The following is an 8,962-nucleotide window of genomic DNA, read 5'->3' on the forward strand; positions in this document are numbered from 1 at the left end:
TGTCTTAAAAGTAGTTACCTAATATCATTTTTAGCCAATCTTATCAGTGAATGTCAAATGTATGTGATTCTTTTTTTAAAGTGTGTTATATAGATGTAATGCAGTAAATGGGAATAACCAGGTAATTCGTGGTCAATTTATCTACCTGGCCCAAGGATAAAAATATAATTGCAATTACAGCCTAACATATGGAGTACAGTTTGACAGCTCATAAGTTAGTTGCATCCGGTTGTAAAATGGGTCAGGAGGGTATTATCGTAATTGCATACACATTAGCCCTTATAGACACGTATTACCGCTTTCTTCTATATTTGACATGTGGTTACTACAACATAAAATTTATGTCGCTATACTGCTCTCTGCTTACTCTCATCGTTACCACTGCTGCTCCGTTGGAAAATTCTGACATCTCCGAGTTCAGTTTACCGCTTGCACATATGTGGACTACCTTTTTCAAGTTTTTTCGATTTGGCGCATATATAATAAAGGTCTGACTATCAACGCTATTTAGATTTAAGATTCAGTTTGTTTTCAATCTGAAGAATGTTTCCTTCTCATATTTTGAACTTGTATGGAAGATTTTGACTACTTTTGTCTAAAATTTTAAGCTAATTGGTGATATGTTGTTGCGCTCGCTTTTGTGCGTCTTCAACTTGCTTTTTTTCGGGCTTAGTCTTAATTTTCATCTATTTGACCTCTATCAAAGTGCAGTAAGAATGGATTTGAGTTTGTTATTATACAAACTGCATTTAGGTTTGCACTAGAAGTGTTTGAGAAATTGCATAAAAGAAACTACCTAATTTTTCTTCTTATGTTGTTTCAATAAATGTTAGCTCACACCTTTAACTGATTTAAATGTGTGGTCTAAATTTACCAAAATAGCTTTTGCTTTTATTTTTTCTGATCAATTGTATATAAATAAGAATATCTAAACTTCATAACGGCAATAAAAAGTTGCAGACTGTAAGTTCTGTTCAATCCTTATGGCCTCACTTGATAGCTCAAGTAATTTTGAAACTTGACACAGGGCTATCAACTAAATATTGTTGTAAAATATAGATATTTTATTTATCTGTTAGTAGTTGAAGTAATAATTATCCAATTTTTATCGTTATTCGTTTTTGCCCCTACAGATTTGGAAGAACTAAGAAGGCCTTTCTGCACAAAATTTGGTTCCAACAGATTTATAGATTTTCTATTCAATTGGCATCTAAAGTTTAATTTTTTTTTTTTTTTTTTTTGTACAAGCATCCAAAGTTCAATTTGCCTATAAACAGAAGACTTATTGGAGAAAGACTTCACCATATCTCTAAACTTCCCACCTTTCTTGTCTATGGCTTCAATCCTATTAGATAAAAGTTACTTTTTGGCATTTGAATTAATTTTAAAATGTGCAGTGAAGAAACAAAAGAGTAAAAAGGAAGTTTCATTTAGTATCTTATACCAAAAATAATGGTTAACGTGTTATACTTCTTTAATCATGTGTACTTTTGATTCTTAATGCCAAAGAAAAAATTATGTCGTGATATATGTCTGTCTTTCAAAATGATGTTTGGTTTTAGACTATACGCCATTTTAGTTTGTTTTCATTTAATAAAAGAAAAAGTTTGATTAGTATATACACCAAAAAGAATTGTGCTGCAGATAGAAGATGCCTAAGTTGTTAAATGCATAGAAAGTATGTTATATGCATAAATAGGTAATGCATTGTAATGATTTATTTTACATGATTGTAGTATAAGAGTAAGTATGCTATTTAAAAGGGTATGTTATCACAGGAAGCACCTATAAGAATCTTATAGTATGAGGCATCTAAATATATTGTTATCTTTTTGTCGAAACTTCTTACGAAAGAATTCAAAGTGATTTAACTATTACATGTGTTAAATTTTTGAAGATTAAGTATGTTTTATACTGGTAACCATTTTATGCTTTTACTTTGTGTTCCATATTTTTTCGAGCAAGTAAATAATATTTTCGTAGCATTTGATCTCTCAAATTGGCTTTGGAACCTTATAATTTATATTTGCAGGTTGATAAAGTCATGGTAAAAAAATTGTGACTCTTTTCATCCTCAAGTTTTCATCATAAGTATTTAGCTCGCAGAATTATATTTAATTTTTAGGCAGAATGCACCATGGATTACAACTTATGGAGATTTCATGACACATTGACAATATATTATTAGGAGAACAATCAAGTTGCAGATCCTGGATGAATTGACAAAATTAAAAAATTTTTTGGCTAGATCCAATATCACATAAGTGGGCTTGAAGGTAACAGTAGCTTGGAACAGACCATTTCTTAAAAATTATTTGACATACTTTAGCTAATAATTAGTTCTTCCTGAAGTCTTATGTGGATTTTTTTTCATCATCATCGTATAATTAGAATGCTTTACCTGTCATTTGGGATTATAGCACTGGAGGTGCTCACTATAGTAGTAAGATAGTTTTCTTCTGAACTTTCTGGCAAAACATGGGCAGTACGAGTTTCACTGCTTAACTTTTTTTAAATGATTTTTTCCTTTTCGTACATATATTCGACGAAGTTTATATTGGTGGAGTTATTTAGTTTGTAAAGATTTGTTGAAACTTTAGATTAATTAATTTTTATTTAAGCATTTAAGATTAATCTCGCAAATAGCTTATACTTCCTTCTATAACCACATCTGATACCAAGTAGAGGTGCAGACCTGCAATTTAACTGCTTCTTTCAGCTACATGGGATAAAGGTAAAATAACTTGTTGGGCGTTATTGTATTTACCATAGATATAATTGATATAATAGTTTTGCCAACTGAGATGGGTACACACGCTATACCTGATATAACTTTACGTAGAGGTGGAGCTTGGGATTTAAGTGTGTGGGTTCTAAATTTTAAAATAAAATACTGCTTTCAGCGGGAATCGAACCCCTATCTTTTCTAACGAACCCACAACCCTTACCATTGAACCAAGACCCCTTTTGTTACTGGGTTCGACAATATATATTTACATAAATTTAGTAAATATTTCAATACAAATACAGGGTTCCGAAAAAAGTCATTGGGTTCGCCCGAACCTGCACCCACTACTGTAGCTCCGCCCCTGACTTTACGTTCTCATAACGTTACATCAGAACATAAGGAATGAAACCAAAGACATAGTCTGCTTGGCTATGTGCTAACCTTTACATAGCCTACTTGGTTTTGTTAAAGCAAGCTTAACCGAATTACATTAGTGATGTTGTTTACTCCGTATTGCATTTGCTGTCTTTAACTCTTTTTTTTGACTTTTGTCGCTCCGTGTATTTTTTTACTATGTTGGAGAATGATGAAATTTCAAAAACCATACTAATTTCATTCGATGACATTGGAATAATATTGTTCTGTGACATGAATCATGAATCTCTGGTTCTTCATTAGGGTACTATCATAATTTTAGCTAAATGTATTAGTTTTGCCAAGGTTATTGATATCTCAACTTGATATAAAAATCCATCAAATTATCTAATATGCTAAATCACTTCTCCTCTGCCTTAGCAAATATATCTGTATAATTTTTTGAAATACGCCTATTTTAGCCAAATAATAAATTTTGGCATATAGGTTTCAGTAGGTACCTAAAGTTTTAAAATTCTTTTAGAACCTATATGCCAAAAACACACTAGATTTCAAGATGCAGGAATTGAAGTGATCACAAGAATTTTATACATCAAATTGATGACTGGAAAGCTATTTTTTACACTAGGGTATAAATTAGGTATTTTTACAATTGCTGTAATATGCTATGCCATGATTTAGGACTCGGGAGCATATCATTTAGTAGGCTTATATCAGTTTCTCAATGCTTTCTCAGTTGATGGTGATTTCTCAAATTTGCTGGTAACCAAAGTCATGGAGTCTGTTCATACTACTCAAAGCTATTACTACAAAGAATATGATGCAGTTGTTGTTTCTTGCTTCTTGCAGTCAGGGAATTACTCTGTAAAGGAATCTTCACTTTTTCGTCTTTGATAAATATTATACACAAAACAATATATTTTATTGCAAAATTAGTATTTTACATCAAAAACTGTTCTCTCTTATAAGATGCAATAGTTTAGTAGTATTTCATTTCTCTACACAAGCTCAATCCTTGGAGATATCATCACTATATCCTTTATTACAATAGTATAGCTTTGTTTACGTTGGGCCCGGGCAAAGCCCGTGCTACTCTCACTAGTAATGCAGTATAAAAGAGTAGGAACTGAACTCTTTTAAATAAAAGAAAAGATCGTGTACATGTTTTAGTGAAGGAATTTTCACATATATGGGATAACTGTTAACAAGTGAAAGCTTAACCAATCACTTTCGCTATATATTATTTACATAATCATATGAATGCATTTTATATTTTAAAGGTTGTGTGAATACATTTTACTTAATCATGGTTAATTGATAAAAGTGCATATACATATCACACGTCTTACACTAATTAATTTGCATAAACATTCTTTTTTTTTGCCTTTTTTTTTTTCCTCCTGTTCCGACTTTATTTTTGAACGTTTCTCAATCAATATTCCAGTCCAAAATAGACTTGCAAGTGTTAGAAGAGGGCACGGCATATTGTTGGTCCCGCCAACCAAGCACTCAACTGGCGTTACCAATTAATTTGAATCAGACATTTGGAGTTTTGGATACTTCTTTCTTTTTTTAATTTGAACAACTTTCATAATTTTGAGAAATTTAAATTTATTGAAATATTCAAAATTTAAAGTTGATATTTTGTCCGTAAAACCAACTTTTTTCATTAAAAGTTTAGACACCTATTACTTAAGTAAAACTGTATCAATGTCCATCGACATCATATCATGATCAAAAAGATATTTTTTGGGGACTGTCCGGGTATATTTCGTAAATTCCATGACTGATAATAATATTTTATCTTTTGTTAAAATTAATCATTTGGTATTCAAAATTTATTGGTTTGCCTAGGTGAAATTTAACCCAAGTACACTTATTAAAGGGTTAAAAAAGTGTTTACTGATAATATTTTCATTTTAGTGCTCTATCATGAGATCTATAATTACGGACGGTAACAATGTAACTAAGAGCCTGTCTGGCCAATCTGTTAAAAACTACACTTATTTTTTTGGTAATAAATATAAAATATTACCATTAACAAACCAAATTAGTACATCTCTTGAGCTCCTATAACTACAGTACACTCATCTATGCTGTTAGGCCTCCAAATTTCTGCCTACTACACACACTAACCTCTAGCTATAACCTGATCAGTAATTGTCTACATTGTTGTGCTTTCCTACATATCTGTATATCCTCTAATCTACCATATATGTGCAATTGTAATGTTTGTATTCACAATTGTATTTCTGAATATCCTCCAATTCTGTACCTGTCATGTGTGGTAGATCGTTGCCCCCCATATGGCTGCCACTACTTCTTTCTTCATCTGCTTTCATTTTCTACTTTTCAACCAATGTAGGCTTTGTGTAACTCCCCTGGCCATCAGTTGAATACATGTCCATTGACTTAGCTAATTTCTCATCTCCCTTATCCACTCACGGTCCACAAACAGATGTTGTATTGTTTCCACTACTCCATTCCCACATAAGCTTCATGTATTGTCTGTCACTGTTATGTGTAGGTGTAGTAGTCTCTCCTTTGTGAGCATTTTGTTTTGATTGCCCAACCAAACTACGAACATATGCTTTGGCTGCATTACTTTGGTCCATATTAGATCAGCAACTTTGCATCTAACCAGTTAAGTCAACAGTGCATTATAACTTTGAGTTACTGAATATTGCTCACTAGGTGTGAGAGTATATTTACCACTCTCGTACCATTGTGCCATGATTGCCATGAGTGCATTAAGTTTCCTCCAATACCAGCTACTATCTACTGGAGGATTATGGTTCCAAATGGTATCATTTTGCTTTATGTATATGCCATGCACCCACCTCACCCAAAGTGAGTCCTTTTTCTTATTTAGCTGCCATAGTAGTTTTCCCATTAAGGTTGTGTTCCAATTGTTGCATCCTTTTTCCTGTGTTCCTATGATGTGTCCCATTGTCAACTGCTTTGAGCACACTTTGTGGAAGAATAAAGACTGCTCCCCATAAGTTATAGATTGAAAACAAGACAACATTTATAATTTGTAACCTTCATGCATAAGACAAATGCCTTGAGTATGCATTTGTGATCCTTTCTGTAATTTTGTCTAATAGCTGTTGACATTCCATCTTGCTCTATTTCTTTGAAGACAGAGGCAACCCCAGGTACCTTATAGGGAATGTTCCTAGTACAAATCCTATCATTGCAATGATCTCATCCTGCATTTCACTTGTAAGCCCTGCCAAGAATATATTTGACTTGTCTACATTTGCAACCAATCCAGTGACAACTGAAATGATTCAGCACTTCCATGACTCTTTGAATAGATCTTTTATCTCATTTGCAGAAGATCATAAGATCATCGGCAAATACCAGATGAGTGAGTTTGAGTCTCTTATACATTGGATGAAATTTGAACTCAGGGAGGTCGCTCATTTTCTTCATGATTCTTGATAGATATTCCATCACTAGAACAAAGAGTAAAGGAGAAATTGGACCATCTTGCCTCAATCCTCTCCTTCCCTCAAAGTAGTCATGTCTTTCACCATTCACCTTCACAGAAAACTTAGTCGAGGTTATGCATGTCATAACTATCTGAACAAAAGAACATGAGAAGTCATACTCAAGCAGAGCTTCTTCTATGAAATCCCATCTAATCATGTCGTAAACTTTTTTCAAATCAATTTTCATAAGGCATTCAGGAGTTGTTTTCCTATTATAGTGTCTAAGTAGATCATGACAAATTAAGACATTGTGAATTAAGGATTTCCCCTCCATAAATACAGCTTATGTATTTGGTGCATAACATTTATGAAATGTACTTATAAATCACATTACAGCATGAGATAGGCCTGAACTGACTGGCCAACTGAGGATCATGGACTTTAGGAATCAATGCAATCATGGTTGCATTAAGTTGCTTTAGTAGTCTGCCATCTTTCAAAAACTGCAGGACTGTCTTTGTTACATCTTCTCCTACTATGTTTCATGCTTTTCTAAAGAAATCACTCCCATAATCATCTGGCCGCCCTGGGCTCTTGTTGATGTCAATACTAAACATTGCCTTCTTCACCTCCTTCTCAATATATTCCTTCACCAGTTCTAGTTGTTGATCCACTGACAAGATGTTTTCATTCTGCAGAAAGTTGTTGAATGCCTTAGTTCTTTGCTCTCATTTCCTCCCCAATAAGTCTTGAAGAATTCTACAAATATGTTGGTTATTCTCTCAGGTTCTATCTTTAGTCTACCTTATTTGTCCTTCAGTTGAACTATTGATTGTTGAAGTTTCCTATGCTTGATGACTACATAGAAATACTTTGTATTGTCACCTCCTAGTTTAATCCAGCTTGCTTTGCTCCTTTGTTGCAAATATATTTCTGCCAAGTATGATGATCTCTTGAACTTGAGGTAGCTTTCCCTTTCCCGTTCTTGCAATCTTTAGTCCAAGGGATTATCTTACAATGCCAATTGTGCCAAGAGCATTTCTTCTCTATCTTTTGCTGCCTCTGCCTCAATGTCTTTAAAATACTTTTTGTTCAACTCCTTCAGGCTTTGTTTTAACATTTTCAATTTTTTGACTACTTGAAACATCATGCACTCTTCTACAAGTGTTTGGCACACATGTGACACTCTAGTCTGGAACTCTAGATAACTTGACCATACATTACAATACTTAAATTATTTCTTTGAATTCTTCTCATTCTCGATTTGCTCAATCTTTACAGGGCAGTGATCACTGATCCCTTTTGGCTTGAACATAACTACAAAATCTGGCATGGTATCCAACTAATATGCATTCACAAACACCCAATCTATTTTTGAGTACACTCTACTACCCCCCGCTTGTCACTCCAAGTATATCTGCTCCCATTTGAAGGAAGTTCTATCAGTCCACATGTATTAACATATTACTACTTCATTTGTCTGATCCTCTATTTGCTTATGTGGAGTTTTTGGTTGCTTCCTTCTACAAGCTTCCTCATTATGGTCATACTTGTTGCAACATTTGCACAAAATAGGTTTTCAGTCATAATGAACTTTCTGCTCAACCAAATTACCTCTTTTATTCTTAAATATTATCTTTTGTGGCAATGGACCATCAATGTCTAACTTCAATGAGAAGTCTAGCCACGTTTAGGACTAGCTTCTTCTCCGTTTGATGATCAACCATTAAAGGTTTACCAATTAAGCTACCAATTTTGCTAAGCCCTTTTGCACTCCAATACTTGAAGTTTAATCCTAGTAGTTCCACCCATATAGGAACCGAGTATAACTCTTCTCACAAACAGGTGTTTCCCCACGCATTTCTGGTGCTACAAAATCCAGTTTGAAACCTGTATTTTAGACTTTGGTAATACCAAAATTGTCCCAAATCGAAGGCTTATTCAACAATTCTTCCTCCGCCTCAACTTCATCTGCCCAGGATATCCTACCCTTCCCCATTGAATCAATTACCCTCACTCCTTCTTGCACATGTGACTGCTCTGTTATTGCATGCAATGGAACAATAACCTCACCATGTGAATTTGCTATACCTCTAGTTTTCAACTACTGCCTCGATTCAGAGCTCAATGCTTGTTCGATTCCGGTTGGTTTAGTAACTTGTTCCACAGAAGTCTTAAAGTGCTCAGCCTCTAACGAAACCTTCCCACTCACCTCTTCAATTCCCAATTGTTCTAATTTTTTAGAATTTGCGCAGATTTCTACTCGTACCAGCTTGATTCCCATTCGATTTCATCTGTGCAATGCTTCGCGCTGTAGTGGCCTGCGCCATTAGAGCTTTCTGAGAAGGGATCCGAGATCTCTTTCCCATGGATGACGTAGGTTTTCTAAACTACGCCGAGAGAGAATCGTATCGTGCGCCCC

This window comes from Nicotiana tabacum, chromosome 19 (assembly GCF_000715075.1).
Source record: "Nicotiana tabacum cultivar K326 chromosome 19, ASM71507v2, whole genome shotgun sequence".
Taxonomy (NCBI): Eukaryota; Viridiplantae; Streptophyta; class Magnoliopsida; order Solanales; family Solanaceae; genus Nicotiana; species Nicotiana tabacum.